A 12581-nucleotide genomic window follows, 5' to 3' on the forward strand; every position below is an offset into this window, starting at 1 on the left:
TTTCTCTCTTTCCTTTCTCAAATTAGGTTGTGTTGATTGCACTTTGCACTAAACTTCTGCTTCCTATTTATAGAAATTAAAGAGGGGAAAGTTTCAATGACTGGTAATATAGTTCCGGTTCCAGTTGGAGATGGTAGCATGCTGGAATCTTTTATGGGATTTTAATTTTCGATAATGGAGAGAAGATAACTAACTAGAGAAGAAGTTAACTATATGCAAACAATTGTAGTCAATGCAGGGCATTGTAGGTCGTCGTTTGGTCTTTAATTTGAAATAATTTGAGACGCATCCAGCTGTAGTTGGGACTGTTTTTCAAAAACTAGTTTTTCAAATATAATAAAAATTTTAAAAAAATACTCTAAAAGGTAATCTAAAAGTTAGTTTAAATTTTTTTAAAATTTTAAAAAATATCTCAAAATATATCATAGAAACTATTTTATTCTTAAATATCCCAAAATATTTTCTAAAAGTATCCCAAAATATAATCTAAAAACTCTGTTAGAGCAAAATTTTTTAAAAACACCCCAAAAAACAGCTAATCCAAACGGAGCCAATTGGAGATAAATTCTGGTTCGAAAGCTACACTCTCTCTTTATTCTAGATAAATTCTAGGGGAGGCAATATCTCAACTTCTGGAATCAGAATTTATTTTGATGCAAAAATGTCTCTTCTAGTCCTTGATCCTTCTTTATGAACAGAGCACCCAACTGCGGAATCGTGCATATGGAGGAAATATGGTATGGCAACAGATCGAGCACCCTCTGCCGCTCTTCCACCTACTCATTTTTGTCTGGATCTGTTTTGTTGCTAAGTCCTGTGTGCTTATCCTAGTATGAAGCTGAAAGGAAATGGCTAGCACCTTTTTGGACTACCTTAGCAACTTCTTGTGTTTAATGGACCGGGGAGGAACGATTGTTAGATCTACTTGTCTGAACGGTGTAATATTTTTTAAATATTTTGTAACTCTAAATAAATAACTTGTACATCCTTGCAATAAAAGCATAATATTCCATTATTGTACATGCGACTCTCATGCATAATGATTGTATCTCTATTGTAAAATTTTACAAGTAGTTCACATAAAATTATAACTTATTAAAAAATGTTATACCGTTCAGGATCATTGTTATCGACAACCGTTTGTACCCTGATCCGTGTTTAATATGCTTTGTCTAGATTGAATTGTCTTTCCAAAATGATTAAGTTGAAATTTGCATTGTCATCTTCTTGCAAGAATCACGAAATTAAATTGTTTATGAACAAAGATTATTGGTCTTGCAGACTTAACGGACCCGTGTACCTTTTCCATCAAAGTTCAATCTGCATGAGCGGCCGAAAGACAATTATTTGAAACCTAAGCACAGCGCAAAGTTTCCCTTTCCCTTTCCGGTTTGAATTGCTTAGGGTGAGTTAATCCGGAAAGTTTGAGAGGCTTTGACTTATAACTTCACAAACTGAAATCGTGCATAGTAACTATCCTGGTTTTCTCATGAAATCACTTTAGGTGAGTCAGTCACCAGACAAAACAAAAAATAAAATTTTAGCCGTTGGATCCTCTGGTCTAGAGATGGGTTTCTCTCTCTCAAATTCTCTTTGTCTAGTTGGGCTCTCCCCTACTATAGATTAGAATAGAAATGGTGCATAGATGTTACCGATTGATTAAAAAAAAAAAAAACTTTCTTGTTTCCAAATTGACAAGTAAACATTCTTAATTAAAGCGTTCCGCCCATGAAATTATTTATCCAGGGGCACAGAGTATGATGTAGTGTGGTTGTTTTACATACAAATTACTTGGACTGAAAAATTTCTTAGTTTGCAGAAGAGATTTAAGTGTTTACTAGGAACTTTGGTAAAAAAAAAAAAAAAATTGGAACTTGGTTTTTAAACGTCAAACAAAAAGTATAAGAATATGGTGGCTTCATGTTTCTTCCGATATTGGGTGCATCTTACTCTTGAATGTCATGCAAGAATCTAGTTGGAAGACCATTATTTGCATTCATCCAATTGTATTAAGATTAAAGAATCAAGATATTACCACTGGCCTTATGGTCAAGTTCTTTGCATGTCAACTAAACATTGCTTTTAAAAAAAAATACATGGTTCTTTATTTTGATTCTCGTATGCAATTAAGATTTAGTATTATGGGGAATATTAGCTACTCAAATAGTTTTTGAAAGTATTTCCTTCATAGAGGTTTAATGGACACTCGATAATATACTTGATTTACTATTTAAGTGCACGTGCTTTAATTTATAGTCCCTTACATTTATAAATTTTAGGTATAACTTTTTGAAAAAAAAAAAATCAATGCCTAATGCTCCTCTTAACGAATACCAAACTATTGGACAAATTCTTTTTCTTTTTTTTAAAGGTTTTTTCCTTAAAAAAAGAGAAAAGAGCAAGAAAAATATCTTTCCAGACCTAGTTGTTGGATCCTTAATCCAACATTGGACTTATATGTGAATAATTATGTATTGCAAACTGTCAATTAAGGTTAAACCCAATTAAAGTGATCAAATATAGTTTGGGTTTAATGTATCTAATAGGATGTGGGCCCTTTTATGTGTAGAAACTTATGGGCTCCTATTTCAATGATGGGCTGAAATAGGGCTCCAAAGGTAACAGGAATGTTACCTATAAATAGGGTTATGGTCCCCAGGTCACAGGTATCGTTTTAGTTGTCGTATTTCCTAATACCACAAAATACCCCTTCCCTGATATCCCATCGTCAGGAAAGATACCAGAGAGAAACTAAAGGGCTCTCTCAAAGGATCGGTGAATACCTGTTGACTTGGAAGGCCACCCCAAATCTCTAGCGATTCAAGTATCAAGTTTATGAATATGGATTCAGGTACGCTTCCGCAATTTTTCTATTGATTATTTCTTAATAGTCGCCATATCGATTTTGGGTTTAATAGGTGATGGCTTTCACCAAAGGTTAATATAAATTACCGCTCTAACAAGTGGTATCAGAGCCCATATGGTTGATTATTAGGAAGTAATTTTGTTTTGGTAATTTATGGTTTTATTACTATTGGTTTTGTTTTCATGACTACTGGCTGCGGAACTGATGCTATAAAATACATGACTGTTGTGTGTTTAAATTTTCGATCGCCAGTCACTGTTTTCGCTATATATATGACTGATTTTGGTTGCTTCCGCCGCACTACATGAATTCAGAATTATGGTAAATTATGTTTCTGTTTGTACGGCGCCACTCTGACTCATATGCAATAAAAAAAAAAAAAATGAATTCGTGGGCTCCGCTTCCATGGTTGACAAGTCTTTATGTGGCTTTTATGTTCATGGGTGCTTACGTAAGTTGAATATGGCCTTCGGTCAAATCATTCCAACAATGCTTTTGCATACATGTGGCCTTAATTGTATGATTCAATTTAGAGGGTCCCACCGTAGTTCAGCTTTAGTTGTATGATTCAATTGTTTATTCATGCTATCAAAACTATTCGGCACCAGTGAAGTCTGATGCAAATTTTCCTGGCTCTAGTTGAGTAGTTCTTATTAGATGCCTGCAGCTAAATTAGTCACAGCTATATTTGATCATTGGCACGTGGTTCGGGATCACAATTGATTGTCTAGTAGTTTATTTATTTATTTATCCTCAAACAGAAAGCCAAAATATTTTCCCTTTTGCCGTGACTTTTCCATTATGCTTTTGAAGCTCAATTATTTACAATTGGGCTCTTTGACTTGTTTTCTTGGTTGAAAAATAATATTAAGAAAATTAGGGTTTCTCTAATTTTAGTGAACCCTAATGAAGTTAAATAGGACATTTAAGCCCTATAAAATCCATATGTGTGGCCCATTAAATATGTAGTTTTTTAAAGTACTTATGGATTTCAAGAAAATTTTTGGGCTTGAATAGTAAATTGGGTCAAATTATGGATATGGACCTTTGGTCCAATAAGTTTTGGTCCAATTAATTGGTTGATTGGAGTTGACTAAAGTTGACTTTAATCAAAATTTTGTTTAATTTGTATAATTTTAAATTTGAATATTGGTATGATTATATATATTTTGGAATAAATTAATTGACATAATATGCCACCAAAGTGACCTCTATTAGGAAAATTAATTTATTTTAGAATATAACTAGTTGAGTACTTGTAATTTTATGAATATTGATCGGCCCAAAGGAAGGTCCATATTTAATAAAATTACATGTGCACTTGTGGTAATAAATACGTGATAATTATTTGGATTTTACATGTGATTTATAAATTGGCCCAAAGGAAAATTTATTTTCGACATGTTATTATTATCAGTATTTATTACTGCACCAAGATATCACTCACTAGTTAATATTTTTGTCCAAAGACGAAATATTAATGGAATATCGGTATCTTGAGATGGGACTACCATTATTTAAATTTATTATTGTTTTGATTTATGTGAGCTTGTTTTAATTATGTTATGTTTTCTGTTCAGTTGCGAATGATCTTACAAATATTACTTCCAATATCAATAATATTCCTATGTTGAATGGCACAAATTTCAAGTCCTGGAAAGAAAATCTCTTGATAGTACTTGGAGTAATGGATCTCGACCTTGCGTTAAGGAATGATTCACCCCCACCTCTTACAGATCAGAGTACCTCTGATGAAAAGAGAAATAATGAGAGGTGGGAGAGATCAAATCGCTTGTGTCTGATGATCATTAAAAAGGCCGTTCCAAAAGCATTTAGGGGAACAATGTCAGAAACGACTGTAACCGCTAAAGAGTTCCTTCAGGACATTGAAAAAAGGTTTGTCAAGAACGAAAAGGCTGAAGTTAGTACGCTCTTGACACGCCTTGTTTCAATGAAATATAGTAATTTGGTTTGTTCTGAGGTTAATTTAACTTCGGTACCTAGACACACATGGTGGTTAGATTCTGGTGCAACAACTCACATCAGTGTGTCTATGCAGGGTTGCCTGAATTGCCGAAAGCCTAATGATAGTGAAAGATATATCTACGTGGGCGATGGCAAAACAGTTCAAGTTGAGGCAATTGGAGTTTTTAGATTATTGTTAAAGACCGGATTTTATTTGGATCTCAATGAGACATTTGTTGTACCGTCTTTTAGACGGAATTTAATTTCTATTTCTGCTTTGGACAAATTTGGTTATTTTTGTTCATTTGGAAATGGAAAATTTGAATTGTTTCATGATTCAAAATTGGTTGGTTCTGGTTCTTTAATGCACTACGATAATCTATATTTAATTGACACAATTACCTCATTTAATGAATCTCTGCATTTGAGTACTAGAGGAGTTAAAAGAAAATTAGCCAATGAGAATTCAGCTGTATTATGGCACAAGAGATTAGGACATATCTCCAAACGGAGAATGGAAAGACTTGTGTCAAATGAAATTCTCGACCCCTTGAATTTTACAGATTTTAATGATTGTATTAACTGTATAAAGGGGAAACAAACCAATAAAAGGAGATTTGAAGCCAATAGGTCCTTAGACGTCTTAGAACTTATACATACAGATATTTGTGGACCATTTCCTACATCTGCTTGGAATGGTCAACAATATTTTATAACGTTCATAGACGATTTTTCAAGATATGGCTACATATATCTCATTTCTGAAAAGTCACAGTCACTGGACGTGTTCAAAAAATTTTAAGGCCGAAGTTGAGAATCAACTCAACAAAAGAATTAAAAGCGTCAGATCTGACCGTGGTGGTGAGTACTATGGTAGATATGACGGTTCAGGTGAACAACGTCCAGGACCATTTGCTAAATACCTAGAGGAATGCGGTATCGTTCCACAGTACACTATGCCGGGTTCACCCACTATGAATGGTGTAGCTGAAAGACGAAATAGAACGCTTAAAGACATGGTAAGGAGTATGATATGTCATTCCACCTTACCAGAGTCACTCTGGGGAGAAGCACTTAAGACTGCAGCATATATTCTTAACAGAGTTCCAACTAAAGCAACTATCAAAACCCCTTATGAGCTTTGGACAGGGAAAAAGCCCAGTTTAAAGCATCTGCATGTTTGGGGGTGTCCAACTGAGGCAAGGCCTTACAGGCCAAATGAAAAGAAACTGGATTCAAGAACGATTAGTTGTTATTTTATTGGATATTCTGAAAGATCCAGAGGTTACAAGTTTTATGATCCCACAGCCAAATCAATTTTTGAGACAGGAAATGCCCGGTTCTTTGAGGATGTCGAGTTTGGGGGAGAAAATACAGTAAGAGACATTGCCTTTAAAGAGGAATATATTAATATTCCCACAGGTGTCATTGCTCTTGCTCAGGACCCTATTCCTGAACTTGATCATGGCATAACAAATCAAGACAATGTCGAAGAGCAAACTGTTATAGAAGAACAAACTCTTCCTCTTCAAGAACCAGTGCCATTAAGAAGATCCACTAGAGAAAGGAGAAGTGCAGTGCCAGATGATTACATTGTTTTTCTCCAAGAACATGAGGATGACTCTGGATTGATGGAAGATGATCCAATCAACTTCCGTCAAGCCATGGAAAGTTCAAATTCTCAAAAGTGGATCGATGCCATGAATGAGGAGATTAAATCCATGAAGGACAATGATGTTTGGGATCTTGTCCCATTGCCAGAAGGTGCGAAACCCATTGGTTGTAAATGGATATTTAAAATCAAAAGGGATTCGAAAGGCAATGTGGAAAGATTCAAAGCTCGTCTTGTCGCTAAGGGATTTACACAAAAAGAAGGTATCGACTATAAAGAAACCTTCTCTCCAGTCTCTTCAAAGGACTCCTTTAGAGTTATTATGGCATTAGTGGCACATTTTGATCTTGAGTTACATCAGATGGATGTAAAGACAGCGTTTCTCAATGGTAACATTGATGAGACGATTTATATGGTGCAACCAGAAAACTTTGTATCAGGAGATCCAAAGAATATGGTTTGCAAACTTAAAAAATCCATCTATGGGCTCAAACAAGCGTCTCGACAATGGTATTTCAAATTTCATCAGGTGATCATCTCATTTGGTTTTTGAGATGAATTTAGTGGATGATTGTATATACCATAAGTTCTGTGGGAGCAAATATATTTTTTTCTGGTATTGTATGTTGATGACATTTTGCTTGCCAGCAACGATATTGGTCTATTGCATGAAACCAAGAAATTTCTAACTAAGAATTTTGAGATGAAAGATCTTGGTGATGCATCTTTTGTGTTAGGCATACAGATACACCGTGATCGCTCTCGGGGTATTTTAGAACTATCACAAAAGGGCTATATCGAAAAGGTCCTTAAAAGGTATGGCATGCAAAATTGTAAACCAGGTGACACCCCTGTGGCTAAAGGAGACAAATTTAGTCTTGAGCAGTGTCCCAAGAATGCTTTTGAGGAAAGAGAGATGCAAAAGATTCCTTATGCCTCAGCAGTAGGGAGTCTAATGTATGCTCAAGTATGTACGCGTCCGGATATTGCATACATTACTGGAATGTTGGGTAGATATTTGAGTAATCCTGGATTAGATCATTGGAAAGCAACCAAACGGGTCTTACGGTATCTACAGAAAACAAAAGACTACATGCTCACGTATCGGAAGTCAGATGAGTTGGAGATCATTGGGTATACTGATTCCGATTATGCTGGATGCAAAGATACTATGAAGTCAACGTCAGGCTATGTCTACTTGTTGACTGGAGGTGCCATATCCTGGAAGAGTGCTAAACAGTCCCTCATAGCATCTTCCACTATGGCTGCAGAGTTTATAGCTTGTTATGAGGCATCCAATCAGGGAATTTGGCTGCGAAATTTCGTCACAGGATTACGTGTAGTGGATGGCATTGAAAGACCACTCAAATTATTCTGTGACAATAAGTCAGCAGTCTTATATTCCAATAACAATAGGAGCTCGACCAAATCTAAACATATAGATATCAAGTTCCTGACTGTTAAAGAAAGAGTGCAGAATGGACAGTTATCAATAGAGCACATCGGGACAAACTCCATGGTTGCGGATCCGCTTACTAAGGGATTGCCACCCAAAATGTTTCATGAGCATACTGCTCATATGGGTGTCGTGTTAAATGATGTATATTTTTGTGGGAGTTTGTTATTTTAAATGCTCTTATGATATTTTTCAGTTATTAAGGATTTAAGGATATTTTATGCATAAATAAAGTTTGGATTTATTTGCACTCTAATTTTGGTATGGTTTGATCTCATAAAATTTAAGGTGGACCAGTTGGAAATAGGCATGTTTTGGTCACATTACATGAAATTTTCATGCTACACATCCACATCATAATTCATGTCATTCAATTGCATTGATATATGTGACCATTGATGGGTCGAGTTACGAAATTGTAACAAAGGCCGCTTTGATCCTATATTGGTGTAATTGATGGACCGAATTGGTTGCAGATACATTGTGATAATGACAGTAAAGTTGAGCTCATACGGTTAATTGCAAAATATAATTATAAGGTTACACATATAGTCCAAGTGGGAGATTGTTGGATCCTTAATCCAACATTGGACTTATATGTGAATAATTATGTATTGCAAACTGTCAATTAAGGTTAAACCCAATTAAAGTGATCAAATATAGTTTGGGTTTAATGTATCTAATAGGATGTTGGCCCTTTTATGTGTAGAAACTTATGGGCTCCTATTTCAATGATGGGCTGAAATAGGGCTCCAAAGGTAACAGGAATGTTACCTATAAATAGGGTTATGGTCCCCAGGTCACAGGGATCGTTTTAGTTGTCGTATTTCCTAATACCACAAAATACCTCTTCCCTGATATCCCATCGTCAGGAAAGATACCAGAGAGAAACTAAAGGCCTCTCTAAAAGGATTGGTGAATACCTGTTGACCTGGAAGGCCACCCCAAATCTCAAGGGATTAAAGCATCAAGTTTATCAATATGGATTCAGGTACGCTTCCGCTATTTTACAGTTAATTATTTCTTAATAGTCGCCATATAGATCTTGGGTTTAATAGGTGATGGCTTTCACCAATGGTTAAATTTAGATAACCACCCTAACACTAGTTTCATCAAATCAAGTCCCTAAGGTTCATTGCAGTTGTTTTCACGTCGATTTGTCAGACGTACGATGTGAATACAGATGACTTGTTATTCCTGACTTAAAGCCCCACGGACTAAAGAGAATTTGGAGTTGCGAATGCATCTTAACCTTGGTTTGTTTATTTTTTGATTCGAACACAGATGAACTTGTAATGAGCTGAATTCCGTAGCTTCTAATTTCAAATCTTATGTGGTTATTTAGTCTAGTTTAAGCCAAGTTCGAATTATGGGTAATGCTCAAGCTTTTCATGGTGCTAAAGGCTTTAATTAATTTTTCCTGACGTATTGACTTATCCGGCTCTCAGATTTTCCACAACTAAGAAGTACTATAAATTACAACTAATTGCATCCGGCCATGATTTATTTAAGGAGAAATGCAGTTTTCGACCCTAATATTTGGCTAGGTACCAAACGGGTTGTTAATGTTTTGACTAAAACAAATTTGATCTCCTTAATTCAAAAATTCTAATGGTCAAAATCACTTTGCCATCAATCAATAGTTCTGATTTTGCATTTTTTGCCTCCGTTTTTTGGAATTGAATAGTTAAGGTCCCTGAAGTTTTGAATCATTTGTCTCCATTCACCTTTTGGCTGCAGGGATAATGCCAAAAAGTATCTTTCGTATGATTGACCGAGTATGTGCTAATTTCTTGTGGGGGACGTCTGAAGAGTTTAGGAGGTTTCATTGGATTCGGTGGAGAGATTTATGTTTCCCCCCAGAGGAGAGTGGCGTTGGGTTTCGGTCGACTGATGACACTTACAGGGCTTTCTCCTGCAAGTTGTGGTGGACCTTTAGGCAGAATCTCTCACTGTGGGCTGTGTTCATGCGAGCCAAATATTGTCATGACACTTACCCTTGTCAGGTTGGCCTCAGATCTCCTAGTTCAGCAACGTGGCACCGCATGTTGGACATTAGGGGATTTGCGGAGTTATTTATACTTTGGAGACCTTATAGTGGCTTCTGCCACTTCTAGTATGACAACTGGACGGGTTCAAGTGCATTATAGCTTTGAGCGGAGGTGCAGGATCATTTGTCCTTCCACGACTTTATTGTGGGCAGGGCATGGGATAGCCGTTTGTTATCTCATGTCCTTCCGCCTGATTTAGTCTAGGCTGTGGTGGGCATGCCAATCCCCGGTACCTCTTCGGTGCACAAGATGGTGTGGACGGGGTCATCTTCTGGGAGTTTCTCATTATCTTCGGTCTTCCAAGAGGTGCGGGAGGCTAAACCCTCGTCCTTCATGTTCAGGCAGGTTTGGCATCCGTACATCCCTCTAAAAATTACCTTCTTTATGGTGCGGTTGTTACGGGGATGGTTGCTTTTAGATGATATTTTAACCTGATTTTCGATTCACTTACCATCTAAATGCTTTTGCTGTGTGGAGCCTACTGTTGAAACGCTACAACATGTGTTCATGTCAGGTGATATCGCAAAGGCGGTTTGGACGTATTTTGGGTATCTCGGGTCTGTCTCTGGTCTTAACTTGGCTCAAGAGCATTTAAGCGTACATTTGGCAAATTGGTGGTACAAGCCTACTAAGTCCGCAAGGCTAAAATTTGTCTTTCGGCTCCTACCCTTTTTTTGTGTTGGAATTTGTGGAAGGCGAGGAATTCAGCAGTGTTTGAAGGGGTTATCAAGGATGTCCGATCTATTTGTCGAGCTGTTTTTCATAACTTGAAGGACGCTTACTGGATGAAATTTGGTGAATTACAACAGGTCGCATCTTGGCCCCAATTCTTGGGATTGGTGGAGCAATGGCCTGATATGTTTAAGTTTCATCTGGTTCATTGGCAGCCTCCAGGGCTGGCAATGTTTAAACTTAATATAGATGGGTGCTCCAAAGGAAACTCGGGGTTGAGTGGTGGCGGGGGAATTCTTAGGGATGGCTTGGGGAAGTTCATCTTCGCTTTCGCTGGTTGCTTTGATGTTGGTACTAGCTTGCAGGCCGAGGCCAAAGCGTTAGTGCTTGGGCCGTGTCTGTGTGCCCAGAGGAACTTTTTACAGCAATTGATTGTTGAGTCGGATTCGCTAGTGCTCATTCAGATTCTGAGGAACGGTTACCAATGCCCGTGGATGATTAGTTATGAGGTCGTGCAATGTTGCGAGTTCTCTCAGAGGAGTATATAGTTCAAGCATTGCTATCGCGAGGCCAATAAGGTTGCGAATGTTCTGGCCAATGTGGGGTATGCCTTGGTTGAGTCGGTATGTATTTATGTACATTTCAGGGACCTTCCAGGTGTAGCTAGAGGCGAATATCGGTTGGATAAACTATCACACCCTTCTATTCGCCGATGTCGAGTTAAGTAAGTAGGTGTCTTGTAGCTGGCTTGTATTGTTGAGGTCAAGCTTTTGTCCCCCTCAAAAACCTTTTTGAGGCAATAAAATCGGTTCTTCTTAAAAAAAAAGAGCAAAATATACCAAATGTAAGACAAGTTGATAATTTTATAATTTTTTCTTTATTCACTTAAATAGGTTATCAATAAGTTTCAAATGAAATAGGCAATTTCACAAAAGTATTTGAATTGTTCAATAAAGTTATCAATGCTGATAAACATTAAACAATTGTTTTATTACTTTATCAATGGATCATTAGGTTTGAATAGGAAGAAAACAGTTTTAAAAACAAAAGGAAATTTTTTTGGTTTAAAAATAGCTGAAAGCACTTCCTATTGGTACTTACCTTCACTAGTTATTTTAATCTTAGCTTCATACTACAACCGTTGAAATCTATGCCCACAAGTATTCCAATTTCCAAGGATTTGTACAATTGTAGTTAGAATAGCATTATGTGTTAAGAATGGTATTCTCCACTTCTTCCACTAATATTTATTTATATATTATACACCATTATTCAATTGTAACTAGTCTAACAAAGAATTTCTCTTTAGTATATTGTAGTGTCTGACAGGATGTCGATGCCTGTGCAATAATAAAAATTAAAAATAAACCTAGTTGCCAACCGGAGAAATCAAAACCCAATTCGAAGTACTGGAGCAGAGACTCTAGGTGTGCAATGGGTTACTTGATTTACCCTGTTCCCGAAGAGTTTGCTTAATCCGATATACTCGAATGGGATTGTTTATTCACAAATAATTATTGATTTGTAAACAGGGCAAGTAGGGTCGTCTTCTCAGGGATTGGGGATATTTGTCTCTTTGAAGTTCCAATTGACAATTCGGGGGGGGGGGGGGTTTATCGGAATAAAGCTAAAAACAATTAAGCAATTCAACTAAAAACGAATAATTAACTAGTACGAATGTAGACAGGAATTAAATCAAGAATAGATAAATTCTAGTCAAGGATACAACTTCTCAGATACAGTCCATTCATTCGATCATTGATGCAAGGGAGGTTCACTTACTTAATTAATAGGTTAGTTAGAGTCGCCGACGAGCTTTGACGACCAATTTTTCCTTAATTTATTGATAACCAAGGTACGACCATTGATCATTCCTAACCAAAAATACTCCTAGGTATGACAGTAAGAATTAATTCCCCAATTACATTAATAACTAGAAAAATCTAACCCCAACCAATA

This window comes from Coffea eugenioides, chromosome 8, assembly GCF_003713205.1.
Source record: "Coffea eugenioides isolate CCC68of chromosome 8, Ceug_1.0, whole genome shotgun sequence".
NCBI lineage: Eukaryota > Viridiplantae > Streptophyta > Magnoliopsida > Gentianales > Rubiaceae > Coffea > Coffea eugenioides.